The sequence below is a fragment of the Acomys minous genome (genome assembly GCF_964271855.1).
Source record: "Acomys minous genome assembly, chromosome: 5".
Classification (NCBI taxonomy): Eukaryota; Metazoa; Chordata; class Mammalia; order Rodentia; family Muridae; genus Acomys; species Acomys minous.
This window is the reverse complement of record NC_140494.1, coordinates 81,234,505-81,253,494: the sequence shown is the minus strand read 5'-3', so window position 1 is coordinate 81,253,494 and position 18,990 is coordinate 81,234,505. Positions and strand designations below refer to the sequence as shown.

At 39.3% G+C, this 18,990-nt stretch overlaps 1 protein-coding gene and 1 long non-coding RNA gene across 2 annotated transcripts in view; one reads left to right on the top strand and one right to left on the bottom strand.

Moving 5' to 3' along the window:
- LOC311598614 (methyl-CpG-binding domain protein 3-like 2B) overlaps window positions 1-18,990 on the bottom strand; it is a 199,368-nt gene that overhangs the window by 54,395 nt on the left and 125,983 nt on the right. The gene's annotated exons all lie outside the window — the stretch shown is intronic.
- Window positions 1-18,990, top strand: part of LOC311598620 — a 123,573-nt gene that overhangs the window by 7,521 nt on the left and 97,062 nt on the right. The gene's annotated exons all lie outside the window — the stretch shown is intronic.

Sequence of the window (18,990 nt, the reverse complement as noted above, 5' to 3'; positions counted from 1 at the left end):
TAGAAACACTAATAGATAGGTACAACCACATATTATTTCTCTAACATTATCTGATTGGTCTTTAATACAACAGTACCATTACTGCTGTTACTTTGCTGAGTGCAATTTTAAAGAAAATTAAAATAAGTTCTATTTCTTTAGCTGCTGAATATTCTAAGCCATATTCATGTATAGTTGCTTTATAATATATTTATAAGGACCTTTGAGACTATTTTTACTGAAATATTCGTTTTTATAATTTTTGCTTAAGCATAGATTGTAAAATTTCTAATGTTAATAGAGTAGTAGAATATTTGGATATATATCTGGAACATAGAATGTTAAAATAAGGATATAAAGATATATCTTCAAATATTTGTCATTTATTTAAGGTGAAATTTGCAAAATATCTTCTTACATTTTCATACTTAAAGCACAATATTATTCTGATTTTAATGAATGCTTGTCTCTGTGTTCTCCAATGAAAATCGTTGTTTTGGTGTATGTATATTTTACAACTTTTACAATTTTTGTACACTTTTATTTAAGTTTTTGAAGGTGTTGGATCAAACATATTCATGTAGCTTTATGAAAAGATAGTTTTAGTGTTAATATTTTCTCATCTGCTTTTTGAAATTTGGTTAAAACTTATAGGATAGGGATCCATAAAATTGTGTAGATATGTGGTTTTAAATAAGTTATAGAATGTTGCCAGAAGTAGATATTTACTTATACAAATAAATAATTTTAGTAAATATTGTGTATTGATTTTATCGTATCTTTAATCAAGTAGTGATGGAATTCCTCTGCAGTATAATCCTCAGAGCTCTCTAGAGATACCCAGAGAATACACAGGTCAACGGATACATGCGGAGAAGTATAATTATGGGCGTTGAGAAATCTCATGAACCATGTATTAGTGAAGTCCTCCCTCCCTTCCCCTGCCCCCATCAAATGCCTGAGCCTGAGGACACTGTGGTATGAAACCCAGCCTAAGGTGAAATAACACAAAATGTCCATGCTGAATTCAGGATTTCTAGCATCTGCCAGCTTGGAATGAACCCTACAACTCTGAGTCACATAACCAATAGTTTTTGTATTCCATTGCAAGAGTGTTTTCTACACTAACCATAGGACAAATACTTAGGCATTGTTTTAACCTCATATCCATTTCTGTTCCTACCAGAAAGCACATAGTACTGTGCTGGAACTCACTAGATAGCCCAGGCTGGTGGTGAACTCACAGAGCCTGTAATGCCTCTGCCTTCCCAGTGCTGAAATTAAAGTCTTTTACCACCACACCTGGCTTTCTGAGGACAGGGCTGCTCTGTGTACCAGAGCTCATCCTCTCCTGGAATTACTTTGTAGACCAGACTGGCCTGGAACTCATAGAAATCTGTTTGTCTCAGCATCATGAACTGCTGGTATTAAAGGTGTGCCCCATGATGCCTGGCTTACTTAGGATAGGGTTACTCTGCACAACACAGTCCTAGCTGTCCTGGACTCACTTTGGAGACCAGGCTGACCTTAAACTCAGAGATCTGGCTGTCACTGCCTCAGGCGGTGCTGAGATTAAAGGCCTGAACTACCAACATAGCCAAGTAAGTCACCTGGACACGAGGGCACCTTTGGAGAAGGAAGCACCAAACAACAAAGGACTAGGCATAGACTGGACCCTTTACACTCCTGGAATTGATGGGCAGCTTGGATTCCTGGAAGTTGAAGTTTGAAGTTGAACTGCTTTATAGGACAATCCCAAACTAAGGACCTCAAGAGCAAATACAAGAAGAAACAAACAAACCAAATATACACAACAAAGAAAAATATTAAAAGCTGCAAGGGAAAAGGGCCAAACATCATTTAATGGCAAAGCTATCAGGATTAAACCTGACTTCTCAGCAGAGACCATAAAAGCCTGAAGGGCCTGGACAGAGATCCTGCAATCCCTAAGAGACCACAGAGTAAAGTGGCCAGACTACTTTACTCAGCAAAACTATCAATGAAAAAGAAGAAACAACACACCCAATTTGTGGGATACACTGAAAGGAGAGCTAAGAGGAAAATTAATAGCACTAAGTACCTTTAAAAAGAAAGTGGAAACATCCCACAGAAGCAACTTATCGACACAGCTGGAAGCACTAGAAAAAAAAAGCAGAAACACCCAAGAGGAATAGACATCTAGAAATAATCAAACTCAGAACTGAAATTAATAAATTAGAAACAAGGAAACACTCCAAAGAATCAACAGCTGCTGGGGTTTCTCCAAATTCTGTTGGTCTTTCCTTCTCATGGTGATATTTCCAGGGTTAGAAGTTATTCTAGACACAGGCTTTTGGCAGATGCAACTGGTCAACCTCATAGGACCACTGGTAGTTACCCCAAGTCGGGATCTGGTTTTGGTTTTGGCCCTGAACTTTCTCTTGGCTTCCAAAGCCTCTCTCTTTTCTTGTAGTTTCTCGGGTTTCATGCTTCTTCTGAGTGTTCCCTTTGAAAACAAAGAGAAATGTAAACAGCACAGGCTCTCATATACTACTAGTTATACACAATTGTCACAGTTTTTGTTTGGTCTCTCCTCCATTTTCTCAAGAGAAACAACTCACACATCAAGGTATAGATTATACTTCTCTGTGAAAGTTTCTAAAACTCAAATATTAGGACACAAAAATGTAGAGGAAGAGGCAACATATTTTGAATCTTACCAAGGTACCAAGGCTTGTATTATGCAGGTTCTGTTTATGAGGCTTCTAATCCATCTAGGTCATGTGACTAGGGAGGGTTAAAAGCTGGGCATCTCTGTCTCTACTAAGCCAGTTGCAAACAGATTTCTTCTGTCTTCCTGTCAGGCTGCATCTCTCAGATTTTCTTTCTCATGGTCACTGATGTTCCAAATCTACCCTCAGTGGCACACAAGCATCACTAGTATAGAAGTCCTCCACTCAAGTTTGGGCAAAAACACTAGCTGTCCAGAAAGGACAAAAACTTGCAGAACTACATATCATAGAATAAAGTGGTCATTATGGACTGATGAATTATGTCCTACATTTCCTCCAAATACTATTAGCAAATAGCAGCTTTCATAGGACACCAAGTTATATTTTTTGAGATAAATTTATTTTAAAGTATGAAGTATCCAATAAAATAGGATTATTAACCACAGACTTGCTTCCTTCTCACGATTCTACTACCTCAAAATCCCCAGTTAGCACCCAACAATACTGAGTGGTTTCCAATATCTTTTTATTCACGTTCTTAGTCCTATGGCTAGAACACAAAGCATGGTAGGCAAGACACAAGGGTACAACTTCTCTCACAGGGGAAGGTCTCTTATACATAGAATTAAAATTTAGTAGATACATAGTGAATTGAAAATAAGAGTATTCTCTATGTTAACTATCATAAGTACTTCTATATGAGAATTCCTGGACTGGGAGAAAGTATAAATTAATGGAATGAGGATTTCCACTCACCTCCAGATCCCTGGTCTTATCAAAGCTTGCAGGAAGGTCTGACATTTGCTTCAGAGATGCTGTGCCTTCTGATCTCTCTGGAAAACAGCCCTAACTTGAAGAAGGGCTTCACTGTGTAACCACCTCCTAGGGCCTCTGAACTGACTGAGTTTTACCCTTCTCGAGCTTTTATATAGAGATCTGATGACCCCAACCTAAGGTGGAATGTTTAATATTAGCATAATTAACCTGTACAATCTCCTTTTTAAGACTGGGCATATTTCCAGTGTTGTTTAAACCTTCTGTCTATTTGACTGTTGTTAGATCGATGAGACAAGTCTTATCATAGACGCTTTAACTGATGAGATGATAATAACTTGAAAGGAACTTAGTATGATGGAGAGTCTTGATTAAATTAAAAATAGAATGTTCTGGATAGCCAAGTAAGAAATTTTTGTGCCTTCTCTCTCTCCTCTCTCTCTCTGCCTTTCTCCCTCCTACCCCTCTGCACCCCTCTTTCTCTCTGTCTCTCTCTGTCTCTCTCTGTCTCTCTCTGTCTCTCTGTCACTATTTGTGTCTCTCGCTGTCTCTCTGTCTCTCTGTCTCTGTCTCTCTCTCTGTCTCTCTGTCTCTCTCTCTCTCTCTCTCTCTCTCTCTCTCTCTCTCTCTCTCTCTCTCCTTGTATGTCTCTGTCACTAATTCTTTCTGAAACAGGGTCTCTGTTATGTATCTCTGACTATTGTCAAACTAGCTGTGTAGAATAAACTAGTATCCAATTCAAAGGTTTGCCTCTGCTTCCCATGTACTGAGATCCAATGCATGTACCACAACAGCTGGCAGAGAAAGATATTTCCTTAATTGAGTGAAGTGAAATAGGAAGAATCACTGTGAATCTGGGTCCCTCTTTCGGTGGCAGTCCACATGAAATTTAAGAAGTTTCAGGTTTTTCTGCATGTTCTCACTCATGCCTGCCATTTTGTCTATCTTAATGCTATGAACCATGTGAAATTCAACTTCATAGAATTCTCTCTCACACTGGAGGCAATTAGCTATCCAGAAATCCTCCAAGACTCCAGGCCAGTATTGTACTGTAGAGTCATCCATCCTCGAAGAATGAAGAGGTGTTGGATTCTGGCCTTCCTGGTGCTGAGACAGCCATTGATGGACTAATTAGACCACATCATGTCATCCAATCTAATAAGTGTCCCTTTTGTTATATAGTCATATTCCCAGGTCTGTTTCTCTAGAGATCATGACTAACTTATGATTCCAAATTTCACAGTGAAACTCACAATTCTATATTTAGCAAGAAATAATTTAAAAGTCACTATGTATTTAATTTCTTTGTGGTGAATTATATACTTTAAAGAAGATAAACCTTCCATTAATCCCAGAACAGGGAAGGCTAAGGGTGCTGGATCTCTTTGAGTTGAGGCCAGCCTGGTCTACAGGGCTTGTTTGAGAAATGCCAGAACCATTACACAAAGAAACTCTGTCTCCAAAAGGAAAAAGAGGAACAAAGCAACAACCATAAACTTGTTTACAAAGAACAATTTAATGTTCTGGTCTCTGTATGTAATATAAAGACACTACTACTCTAATCAAAAGAGCCATTATCTCTATAAATTTTTTATGTCAGCATTAGAAGTGCATCCATTTTTGTCAATAGTTCAACATCTCCAAATATCTATAAAAGTAGAAAAACTGTTCCAATATAGTTTTTTTTAAATAAATTTTAAGACTGGTACTTGTTATGGAGATTAGGTTGGATTAGAACTCACAAGCTGTACAACCATACCAAGCTGACTATTTTCTGTAGAAGATGAAAATGTAGAGGATAAAATCTGTTCTTCAGGGCTGGTTGTGGTGGTGCACTCCTGTAATCTCAGCATTGTGGAGAGAAAATAAGATCTCTAATTGACCAGCCACAGCTCCATAGTGAGACCCTTTCTCAAAAAACAAACAAAACAAAAGAAAAGTAAATGTTTATGTATAAAACAAAAATTGCTATTTCATGAATTGAAAACTCATGTCTGTCCTTGTAAACATGCTTATATAATAATCACTTATGAGCCTTGTGGTTGATTTTCCTTTAATCAAACTTAGAATTATATACATATTTTGTTTTTGGAGACAAAGTTTATCTATAGGCCTGCCTGTTCTAAAACTCACTTGTAGACCAGGATGGCCTCAGCTTAGAAATCTCCTTGCTTCATCCTTCTTAGGGCACAGCTAGTGTATAAGGGTAAAGACATGATAGATATGACAACATTTATAATACCTGTATGGCTTCAAATGACCATCACTTAAGAGAAATCTTGGGCTTGTTGTTAAAATGGAAACATGTATTGATTCCAGAAAAACAAACAAGACAAGTGCAAGGCAATGCTGTAGACAGCGGCAGCATGTTGGTCTCCTTTTATGACCACACATGTTAGCCAGTTAAAGACTTAGTATCAAACCCCAGAGAACCACTCAGGGTACCTTATTCCTGAAGACTAACAGAGTAAAACCATAATTAGATTTGGGTTTGAGATTCTTGCCTCTTGATCTCTTACTCTCCTACATCTTTCTCTCTTTCTCTGTCTCTGTCTCCTTTTCCCTTGGGGTACCGCTCCTCCCTTTCCTTCCCTCCTCATGCTCACTTAAATCATATACTCTTAAAAATAAATTAAATTATGACTTGAAATTGAACAATTTTGAGTAAAGTGCCCCCTTTTTTCTCCCATACAACATAATATTCCAATAGTACAAGTAAGATGGTAGATATAGCATTCCCAGGTTGATGTGTTCCTTATGCCTTTGCAGGATATTTGATTCCATTGTGATCCTTGAGACAGTGAATTGCAAAAGCCAGCATTTGGTTTGGGGGTCCTTCAGCCCTAGCACACAGCTTTCATCCAAGAGGTTTCAACACACTAGATTTAATAAAGTTATCCCTAGGTCAAGAAGCAGAGCAAGAAATCAGCTGATTTCCAGGTATTCCATGAAAACCCATATCAAAACAGTACCTATTCACAAATCCATCCCTACACAAGATAATAAAAGGAGAATGCCAACCCACAGAGGCTAACTACACTGCACCATGGATAACACGGGCCATAGTTAACTTCACTTTAACAAAATCTAAACCAGACAAACACACTACCACCACCCACATGAAAACCAGATAAACTAATAGTCATTGGTTAATCTCTCCGAAGGTCAGTAGTGTGGGAAAGATTAAGCTTTTTCACAGGTGGAAGCATTCTTGGTGGGCTTTACCCTTGGGGCACCCCATGAATACCTTGTGAGAGACTGTTTGGAGCCTTCCTGGGCTTGGAATTCAGGAAGCCTACCTAGGAACCCCACCGTGGCTATTGTTTTCCTAATTGAACCTCGAAAGGGAGAAGGGACCACCCTTTGCATATGACTGGAAAGGTGGGGGAGAGAAAAACAAGAGGTAGAGGGAGAGAAGGAGAAGGCGAGGAGAGAGAGGAAGGGACTGGACCAGCTCGTGGGACAGAGACACCTAAGGACCCATCCTGCCGAAGGATTCCAGGAGGTTTATTCTTCTATCCCTTTAACCTTTTTTTCCTTCTTGTGTGTGTTAGTTGGGTTGTATAATAAAGTTTAATTGTTAATAAACTGAGCCAACATCTGGCACCCGATGTGGGGCCCGATGGGTTCCACAATCCCTAATGATATGAGGGAAGATTCAGTATTCCACGGGATAGAAATGTTGTTTCAGGGTATTGGCAAAATTGCAACTGCTGTTGCAAAACTCTTTCCTGCGTTATACTTAGAGGGAATTCTTTGTTTTCTCATTGTCCTTTTATTACAATATTTCGTGCTTAGAAGAATTAGAAGACAGGCTAATGGCATAGAAAAGCCGGAAGGGTCAGTAAGTTCTATCCTTTTGGAAAAGATTGCAGATTTGACTGGACAGATAGAAAGGCTGAGGAATGAAAATGAAGGGATGGGAAAGCGGATAGAATTTTTGGCATTTGGTAGTGATGAAGGACAGAAAATAGAGAGACCGGAAAGCCAGAAAAAACAGGAAGAGTCAATAAGCTCTATCCTTTTGGAAAGAATTACTGACTTGACTGAACAAATGGGCAAAATGCAGAGAAAACTGGAAGGGCTGGGAAAGCAGAAGGTACCTTTGGTTAAAAAGGGTGGAGAAGGTCAGAAACCAGAGGCAAAGGAAGCCAGACCGAACAAAAGGTCTTTGGAAGTAAATGTACCAGTGGAGGATACCTCCACAGTCACCCAGGCACCTTCAGCTTTTCCAGTCACTGTAAGACATGTAATCGAGCCAAATGGTGCTGAGGGTCATGACGAAATAGCCTGGTGTCCTGTAGACATGATGGATTTAAAACATTTTAAGGAATCCGTCGTCAGATATGGTATGCATTCTAACTTCGTTAAACAAATGTTAAACAGCTGGGCCTATCAGAATAGACTTGTTCCCCAAGATTGGAAAAATTTAGTTTCAGCTGTATTGGAAGCAGCACAACAGTTACAGTGGTTATCATGGTGGCGCACAGAGGCTATAAAAATAGAACAAGAAAATATCGCACAGGGAATAAATATTAATAGAGATCAGTTACTTGGTGATGGACCATATACTAACATGAGAGAGCAAATTCAAGCTGACGATAGAGTGATTGAACAATGTCGTAAGGCAGCCTTGAGAGCTTGGGAGCTGGTAGAGGAACCTGGGAAAACAACTATTCCTTTTACTAAGGAGTTCCAAGGACCTCTGGAGCCCTTTACAGAATTTTTGCAGAGATTAGGATCTGCTATGGATAAGGCGATGCCAGATTCTGATAACAAAAAGGCATTAAAACTTATCATGGCTTATGAAAATGCAAATGCTGAATGTAAGAAGTTGCTTAGACCGTTAAAGGAAAGAGGCACTCCATTAGATGACTGGGTAAAGGAGACAGTTAATATCAACTCTCAGGAATATCAGAATAATATTGTGGGACAAGCTTTAGTCAGAGAGCCCAGCTATCATAATACTCGGTGCTTTAATTGCGGTCAAATCGGTCATGTGCAAAGAAACTGTAGAAATAGAAGGCGCACTAACCCAGGAGAAAACTTAACTCATAGAAGAGAACAGGGGGGTTCTGGTTATGATGGTAATGAGGTACCAAGACTCCCAGGGTACTGTAGTCACTGTGGAAAAGGGAAACATTGGGCTCGGGATTGTCAATCTAAGCGAGATGTGCAAGGCAATATCTTGCCGATGGGAAACGGCAGGAGGGGGCCATTGGCTCGGGCCCCTGTAAACAATGCCAGCCGAATTCCTTTGGCCAGTCAGGAAGTGACAAACCCACAGGAAAATGGGAACTGAGTGTTAGCGATCTAATGCATGCTACTGAAGGCAGTGCAGCCTTGGATCTGGCTTCAAATATGTCTCTTACCCTAACTCCTCAGGTTGAATGTTACAAATTAAATACTGGTGTTTTTGGACCTTTGCCTTCAGGCACAGTAGGATTGGTTCTGGGAAGAAGCGGGCTGACTTCTCAAGGTTTTATTGTGCATCCTGGTATTATAGATGGAGATTCTAAAGGGGAAATAAAAATCTTGGTATGTGTGAAAAAGGAGATGAAAATTGATGCCGGGGATAGGATTGCTCAACTCCTACTGTTTCCTTACATTAAGGGCAAAGCCGCTCCAGTGGAAAGGACTGGTGCATTCGGGAGCACAGGGACACGTGTGTTCTGGCAAACAGTAATTAATGATCAGAGACCTAAGTTAATTATACAATTGAATGGTATTAAAATAGAAGGCTTGGTAGACAGTGGAGCTGACGTCTCCATCATTTGCCAGAAGTCTTGGAACCAAACTTGGCCACTTAAGAAGGTTTATACAGAAATTGTAGGAATTGGCAAGTTATCTCAAATAAAACAAAGTGTACAGTGGCTTGAGTGTGTGGGACCAGATGGGCAGATAGGGAGGCTGAAACCCTATGTGGCTGACATTCCTATAAATCTATGGGGAAGAGACCTTTTACAGCAATGGGGTACTCAGATTACTATTCCTGCAAATACTGAGATAAAGAAGGTTGAAACAATGGGTGAATTGGTATGCGCTTCTAGGGAAGAGATTAATGTAAGTGATCAGAGGCGACCACCAGCTATGCCCATTGTCCAACCTCAGAATTCTTCAGATTTAGAGTGTCAAAATTTATAAGAGGGGCCACTGCTGAGATACCAACCGCCTTGCCCCTAAAATGGATTTCAAACAGACCTGTATGGCAGGAGCAGTGGCCCTTAACAAAAGAAAAGTTACAGGCACTTCACGGTTTAGTGCAAGAGCAGCTGGAGGCTCAACACATCGAAGAATCTTCCAGTCCCTGGAATTCCCCTGTGTTTGTGGTAAGAAAGAAATCAGGTGGATGGAGAATGATAACAGATTTGAGGGCCATAAACAAGGTGATTCAACCCATGGGTTCGCTTCAACCTGGAATTCCTTTGCCTTCCTTATTACCTCGGTCTTGGCATATAATTCCAATTGATTTAAAAGATTGTTTTTTTACCATACCTCTACACAAGAAGGACAGGGAAAGGTTTGCTTTCTCAGAACCTACTCTGAACAGTAATTCTCCAATGAAGAGATATCATTGGAAGGTACTTCCACAGGGAATGTTAAATAGCCCAACTTTATGCCAGTATTTTGTACAACAACCTTTAGAAATACTTCGTAAGCTGTTTCCTCAATCTATCATATATCATTACATGGATGATATTCTGCTAGCTGATTCTGATCCTAGTATTGTAGAAAAAATGTTTCAGGAAGCACAAAGAATTCTGCCATGCTGGGGATTACAGATTGCTGTGGAAAAAATACAAAGAGGAGATTCAATTACCTATTTAGGCTATAAAATAACTGAACAAAAAATTCGACCACAAAAGGTACAGATCCGTAGAGATCAACTACAAACTCTTAATGACTTTCAGAGATTATTGGGCGAGGTTATTATTAACCTGGTTAAGGCCTACAATCGGGTTAGCTACCTATGAGTTAAGTAACTTGTTTCAGATTTTACAAGGGGATTCGGATTTAAACAGTCCTAGGTGTTTAACTGCTGAAGCAGAAAAGGAGTTAATTCTGGTGGAACAAAAACTTCAAAAGGCATATGTGGATAGAATTGATCCTGAACTTGGTTGCATTTTGGTTATTTTGCCTTCAAAATGTTCTCCTACTGGGCTTCTCATGCAAAGGGAAGACAGGATTATAGAATGGATATTCCTGCCAAATAAACAAAGCAAAAAATTGAAAACATATATAGAGAAAATTTCTGAATTGATTACAAAGGGAAGAATAAGGTTGCGTCAACTGTCAGGGATGGACCCGGCAGAAATTGTAGTGCCTCTTACTGATTCTGAGATTCTGTCACTATGGATTATTAATGAAGATTGGCAAAAAGCTTGCAGTAATTACTTGGGAGACATTAACAATAGATACCCAAAAAGCAAACGTATACAGTTTATAAAAAGAACTAATTGGATCCTTCCAAGTATTGTAAAGAGGTCACCAATCTCAGGGTGACCCACTTTTTTCACTGATGCAAATAAATCAGGTATGGCTGGTTATAAGTCTGAGAAAATGACCAAGGTGATTAAAAGCCCATTTACATCAGTTCAAAAATCAGAATTATATGCTATCCTTATGGTTTTGTTAGATTTTCCTGAACCTCTTAATATAATTACTGACTCTCAATATGCTGAAAAGGTTGTTTTGCATATAGAAACTGCTGAATTTACTCCTGATAACACAGAATTGACTACTTTATTTATAGAACTGCAACAGGTCATCAGAAGCAGAAATTATCCCTTGTATATTACTCATATTCGATCCCATACAGGTTTACCAGGTCCATTGGCACAAGGAAATGAAGAGATTGACAAATTATTGATAGGTAATGTATTCGAAGCCTCCAAATTTCACGAAAAACATCATGTCAATGGTAAGGGGTTGAAGAAAAGATTTTCTATCACTTGGCAACAAGCTAGAGAAATAATTAATAAATGTCCTACATGTTCCTTATATAGTCAACTACCATTACCTGCTGGAATTAACCCTAGAGGTAACAAAAGGAATGAAATTTGGCAGATGGATGTGTTTCATTTTGCAGAATTTGGAAAAACGAGATATGTGCATCATACCATTGATACCTATTCAGGTTTTCAATGGGCAACTGCCTTAAGTTCTGAAAGGGCTGACTGTGTGATTACTCATTTACTAGAAATAATGGCATTTATGGGAATACCTGCACAAATTAAGACTGACAATGCTCCTGCATATGTGTCCCTTAAGATGAAAAACTTCTTTATGTATTATAATATAAAACATGTTACTGGTATACCTCACAATCCCACAGGAAAAGCAGTTGTGGAAAGAGCTAATCGTACCTTAAAAGAAATGCTTATTAAACAAAAGGGAAGGGTAAAGACACCCAGGGATCGATTAAATAATGCTTTGTTGACTCTAAATTTTCTTAATGTGGATGATGAAGGGACGTCAGCTGCGGAGAGACATTGGATAATAGAAAAAAACTGAAGAATTGGGGCAACCAATATTCTTCAAGGACTTGGAAAGTATGAAATGGAAACCTGCAGTAGTTTTGAGATGGGGTCGTGGGTATGCATATGTTTCCACAGGGAGTGAAAATATATGGCTACCAACTAAATTTATAAAGATTAGATCTGACCATATAACAAGTGAATCTTAAGAGCTACCTGGTTCTTAACAGCTTGACATTGTTCCTTACAGCTTGGAGAACTAATGCCCTCTTCTGTTCTATTGGTGTATATGCAGGTAAAGCCCTGTATTTGCAAAAAGCAGGACAATGCTGAAGACAGCAGGCAGCATGGGTGATTTAACCCCAAAAGCATGCCTCTGGCACCTCGAGCAAGATGCCTCAAATGATGTTCCCTTGAAAATTATATATGTACTAACATACCTGTACTAATGATTTATAAAGTCTGCTTACTTTCAGAGCAAAAAACAGGACAATTATGAAGATCGAACGTCTGCCTCTGGCACTACTGCTTCTTCCAGAAATTGCATGCATATTAACAATAAATCGGCTAGCCGAAAGGATCGATCCCAAAAGGACTGGACAAAAAACAGCTAGCTTTTCCAGCGCTTGGCCAATATATTATTTTTCTTGGGTACCCGAAAAATATTTTTCTCTTAAACAGCATCAAGTAATTTTGAGAACACGACGCCCCCATTCCCAGTAGGTGGGATGTGTGTTTTTGGTGGGTTACCAATGCTCATCTTTGCCTAACGGGGTTATTTAAAATTAATAAAAGTTCATTTGGGGATTTCTTTCTTCTATCTTTCTTTCTCTCTTACTTTCTATCCCTTTTAATATTAAGAAAAAGGGGGGAAGGAAGGGAGGATACAGGATTGTAGAATAGAAGGTAGATTATTGAATCTACTAACTTAAAAAATTCTACATTGGTAAGGGAGGATACAGGATTGTAGAATAAAAGGTAGATTATTGAATCTACTAACTTAAAAAATTCTACATTGGTATTGTAGATTGATGGAAATTTAAGACTTTTGATTGATGGAAATTTAAGACTTCAACTTTTGCTTCACATTGATATGAACTTAAATTGTATATTCCATTCATTTTTGCCTTATGTATTGTATGTTATATGTTGACAAAAATATTGTATATTGTATGTCAGAAATTTACGTTCTTTTTGTTCAATGTTTATTTGATGTATTATTCATGTACCACTAATGTCTTATAAAAAACTGTTTGGAATCATCAGGGATAAAAGTTGGTATTTAGTTACGTAAAAATCCTATTAGATACTCACTTTGTTATAGAGCAGGTTTGTTTAATAGCTTGTCTATGTCTTCAAAGGAATAGATTGATAACTGTAAGAATAGATAGATTTGCTCTTCAAACTCTTCAGAGATCCACAGAATATGGCATTTAATGATGAGGGCTTTCCTGACAGAGAGAGACATCCGCTCCTGGCCGCCTCTCCATTTGCATCATTGAAGATGGGGGCTTCAAGAGGCGCTGGTGACAGAATGGTCACTAGACGGAAAAACTGCTCTGCTACTGCTCTTATCTCTACAGCTGATGACAGGCTGACTGTCTGCAACGATCAACAATGATGCTGGAAAGATGACTGTCCAGCTTTAAAGAGAATAGATGGACCAGACCGTCGGATTTCCTGCTTCAAAAAGCAGTTCGTTGGATGTTTTGGGCCGAAAGGCTGAAGACTGATTGCCCCAATGAAGGAGAGAATTCGGTGACTATCCAGGCAGTCTGCTCTCTCTGTACCCTGCAACTTGGAAGTTGCCTGCCAGCACTTCCTTTATTAGATAGATTTTCCTTCTTGGGTTTCTGATGGGATTGAAGACTAGATAGCCACAGTGTTACTAGAAGCTTTAGTAGATTAATAATTACAATTTCTCATGAAAGAAAAGGACTCTCTTTGGTAGGATAGTGGTATACTTTCCCTTAGGTTAACAAGTATAAAAGGACTTTGTTATGTTCTTGATACCTGATGAGTATGTATATATGTATATATGTATATATGTGTATATAGTTCTTAATTTTTTAAAGAGAAGGGTGAGGTGTGGGAAAGATTAAGCCTTTTCGCAAGTGGAAGCATTCTTGGCGGGCTTTACCCTTGGGGCACCCCATGAATACCTTGTGAGAGACTGTTTGGAGCCTTCCTGGGCTTGGAATTCAGGAAGCCTACCTAGAAACCCCACCGTGGCTATTGTTTTCCTAATTGACCCTCAAAGGGAGAAGGGACCGCCCTTTGCATATGACTGGAAATGTGGGGGAGAGAAAAACAAGAGGTAGAGGGAGAGAAGGAGAAGGCGAGGAGAGAGAGGAAGGGACTGGACCAGCTCGTGGGACAGAGACACCTAAGGACCCGTCCTGCTGAAGGATTCCAGGAGGTTTATTCTTCTATCCCTTTAACCTTTTTTTCCTTCTTGTGTGTGTTACTTGGGTTGTATAATAAAGTTTAATTGTTAATAAACTGAGCCAACACAGTAGTATCAAGTATCCAATAAAACAGGAATCGTAACCACAGACTTGCTTCACTCTCAGGATTCTCCTGCCTCAACATCCCAAGCTAGCACCCTACAATACTGGGTGGTTTCCATTATCTTTTTATTCACTCTGTTCATGTTATGGCCATCTAGGTCACGAGACAAAGAAGGATTCAAAGCTGAGCATGTCTGTGTCTACCAAGCCAATTCCAAACAGATTTACTCCATTTTCCTTTAAGGGTGACCCTCTCAGCTTTTCTTTCTCATGGTCACTGATGTTCCAAATCTACCCTCAGTGGCACACAGGCATCACTAGTGCAGACGTCCCCCATTCCAGTTTGAACAAGTACACTAGCTGTAGATAGTGGGACAAAAACCTTCCACATATATATCTCATAGATCATCATGGGCTGATGAATTACAGCCTACATTTCTACCAACTAGTATTAGCAAGTAGTGAACAGCTAGACACAATACATTAAGTTACATTTTTTTGACCTCACATTATTGGAGAGTACATCTGAGCACTAAATTAAGGAAGCTTAAATATAAAGAGAAAAAACAATGATGAGCATTCCACAGTTACTGTGAATTATGTACTCAGGGTCAAAAGCTGCCCTGGAACTGAGTTTCCTGAAGGCCTCTCCATGGTTGTAGAGTTTGTTCTTAAAGGCTCCACTACAGAGATGCAGACAGGGCTTGGGTAGCTGTAAACAGCAGTGTCTTTCCCATCTAATTCTCCTTCTATGTAGCAAATGAGATAGGTACATTAATTTTCAGGCAACCCAGCAAGCATATTGTGTTCAGACTGTCAGGGAAAATGGGCCTGGTAGTACAGGCCTTTAATCTCAGCAGCCCCTGAGGCAATGACACCCAGATCTCTGTAAGGTTAAGGCCATCCTGGTCTCCAAAGTGAGTCCAGGACAGCTAGGGCTCTGTTGTGCAGAGTAACCTGTCCTATGTAAGCCAGGTATCATGGGGCACACCTTTAATACCAGCAGTTCAGGATGCAGAGACAAGCAGATTTCTATGAGTTCCAGGGCAGTGTGGTCTACAAAGTAATTCCAGGAGAGGATGAGCTCTGGTACACAGAGCAGCCCTGTCCTCAGAAAGCCAGGTGTGGTGGTAAAAGACTTTAATCTCAGCACTGGGAAGGCAGAGGCATTACAGGCTCTGTGAGTTCACCACCAGCCTGGACTATCTAGTGAGTCCAGCACAGTACTATGTGCTTTGTAGTAGGAACAGAAATGGATATGAGGTTAAAACAATGCCTAAGTATTAAAACAGAATTTGCTAGTTTTAAGACTGAAATGTCACTGCATTTCTGTTAAATCATGCTTATATAATTACTACTCCTGTGCCTCTTGGTTAATTGTCCTTTAATCCTATGCAGAATTATGCACATACTTGGGGTTTTTTGGACACACTCATTATTTGACACTTGTTGTTCTAAAATTCACTCCGTAGCCCAGGCTGGCCTCATCTCAGAAATCAGCATGCCTCTGAGTGATGAGTCCTTGGAAGAAAAGTGTGTGCTTCCACTGCATAGCTGGAAATAAACACTTCATTCTAATATAAATTGTGAGACTTCTATCTTCCTACCTTAATAATTAAGTGATTAATTCTTTAAATACCCTACTACAAAAATAATATTCCTTAGAAAAAAATTAAATTACTAAATATAAAATATAATTATGTATTTATATACTTTTTGAATTTAATTTTTTTATTTTTTTATTTTTTTTTATTTTTTCCTCCTTTATTAATTTATTCTTGTTACATCTCAATGGTTATCCCAACCCTTGTATCCTCCCATTCTTCCCTCCCTCCCAATTTCCCCTTATTCCCCTCCCCTATGACTGTTCCTGAGGGGGATTACCTCCCCCTCTATATGATCATAGGGTATCAAGTCTCTTCTTGGTAACCTGCTGTCCTTCCTCTGATTGCCACCAGGTCTCCCCGTCCAGGGGACATGGTCAAAGGTGAGGCACCAGAGTATGTGAGAAAGTCATATCCCACTCTCCACTCTACTGTGGAGAGTGTTCTGACCATTGGCTAGATCTGGGTAGGGGCTTAAGGTTTACCGCCTGTATTGTCCTTGGCTGGTGCCTTAGTTTGAGTGGGACCCCTAGGCCCAAAACTGCCTATCATAATGTTCTACTTGTAGGCTTCTAGGACCCTCTGGGTCCTTCTACTTTGCCTTTCTCCCATGATTCTCTCATCTAGAGTCCCACTAGAATGTCCTCTCCTCTGTCGCAGTTTCCTGGTAAGTGAAGGATTTCGTGGGACATGCCCGTTGGGCTAACATGCAGATATAAGTGAGTATATACCATTTGAGTCTTTCTGCTTCTGGGTTAACTCACTCATTATGATCATTTCTAGCTCAATCCATTTATCCACAAATTTTGGGAATTCCTTGTTTTTAATAGCTGAATAGTATTCCATAGTGTATATGTACCACAGTTTCTTTATCCATTCTTCTATTGAGGGACACTTAGGCTGTTTCCATGTTCTGGCTATTATGAATAAGGCTGCTATGAACATGCTTGAGCAAATTTTCTTGCTGGGTGCTGGAGCATCTTCTGGGTATATTCCAAGGAGTGGAATAGCTGGGTCTTGAGGAAGCCCTATTCCCATTTTTCTGAGATAGCACCAGATAGATTTCCAAAGTGGTTGTACTAGTTTGCATTCCCACCAGCAATGAAGGAGTGTTCCTCTCTCCCCACATCCTCGCCAGCATGTGGTGTCGCTTGAATTTTTGATCTTAGCCATCCTGATGGGTGTAAGATGGAATCTCAGCATTGTTTTGATTTGCATTTCCCTGATGATTAAGGAGGTTGAGCATTTCTTTAAGTGTTTCTCAGCCATTTGATATTCCTCTGTTGAGAATTCTCTGTTTAGTTCCATGCCCCGTTTCTCGATTGGGTTATTTGGTTTGGTGGTATTTAATTTCTTGAGTTCTTTATATATTTTGGATATTAGACCTTTGTCAGATGTGGGGTTGGTAAAGATCTTTTCCCAGTCTGTAGGCTGTCGCTTTTTTCTCTTGACAGTGTCACCTGCCTTACAGAAGCTTCTCAGCCTCATGAGGTCCCATTTATTAATTGTTGACATTAATGCCTGGGCTGTTGGTGTTCTGTTCAGGAAGTTGTCTCCTGTGCCAATATGTTCCAGGCTCTTTCCCATTTTTTCTTCTAAGTGATTTAGTGTCTCTGGTTTTATGTTGAGGTCTTTAATCCACTTGGATTTGAGTTTTGTACAAGGTGACAAATATGGGTCCAGTTGCATTTTTTTACACATAGACATCCAGTTAGACCAGCACCATTTGTTGAAGATGCTATCCCTTTTCCATCGAATGGATTTAGCTTCTTTGTCAAAAATCAAATGACCCTATGTGTGTGGATTCATATCTGGGTCTTCGATTCGATTCCACTGATCAACCGGCCTGTTGCTGTGCCAGTACCATGCTGTTTTAATTACTATTGCTTTATAGTACAGTTTGAGATCAGGTATGGAGACTCCTCCAGAGCACCTTTTATTGTACAAGATTGTTTTAGCTATTCTGGGTTTTTTGTTTTTCCATATGAAGTTCAGAATTGAACTTTCAATGTCTTTAAAAAATTGTGTAGGTATTTTGATAGGGATTGCATTGAATCTGTAGATTGCTTTTGGTAGGATGGCCATTTTTATTATGTTAATTCTCCCTATCCATGAGCAAGGTAGATCCTTCCATCTTCTCATGTCATCTTCAATCTCTTTCTTTAGGGTTTTGAAATTTTTTTCAAACAGGTCCTTCACTTGCTTAGTAAGAGTAACTCCTAAGTACTTTATATTGCTTGTGGCTAGTGTGAAGGGTGTAGTTTTCCTAATTTCTTCCTCTGCAAGCTTATCATTTGTGTATTGGAAGGCTACAGACTTTTTTGAGTTAATTTTGTATCCAGCCAATTTGCTGAAGGTGTTTATCAGATGTAGGAGTTCTCTGGTGGAATTTTGAGGGTTGCTTATGTAGACTATCATATCATCTGCAAATAGGGATAATTTGACTTCCTCCTTTCCCATTTGAATACCCTTGATCTCCTTATGTTGTCTTATTGCTCTGGCTAGAACTTCGAGTACTATATTGAAGAGATATGGAGAGAGTGGGCAGCCTTGCCTTGTTCCTGATTTTAGAGGAATTTCCTTAAGTATCTCACCATTTACTTTGATTTTGGCTATTGGCTTCCTATATATAGCCTTTATTATGTTGAGGAAAGTGCCTTGTATTCCCAATCTCTCTAAAACTTTAAACATGAATGGGTGTTGGATTTTATCAAATGCTTTCTCTGCATCTAAAGAGATGATCATGTGGTTTTTTATTTTCAGTTTGTTTATGTGGTGGATTACATTGATGGATTTCCGTATATTAAACCATCCCTGCATGCCTGGAATGAAGCCTACTTGGTCATGATGAATGATATCTCTGATGTGCTCTTGTATTCGTTTTGCAAGTATTTTATTTAGTATTTTTCATCGATGTTCATCAGAGAAATTGGTC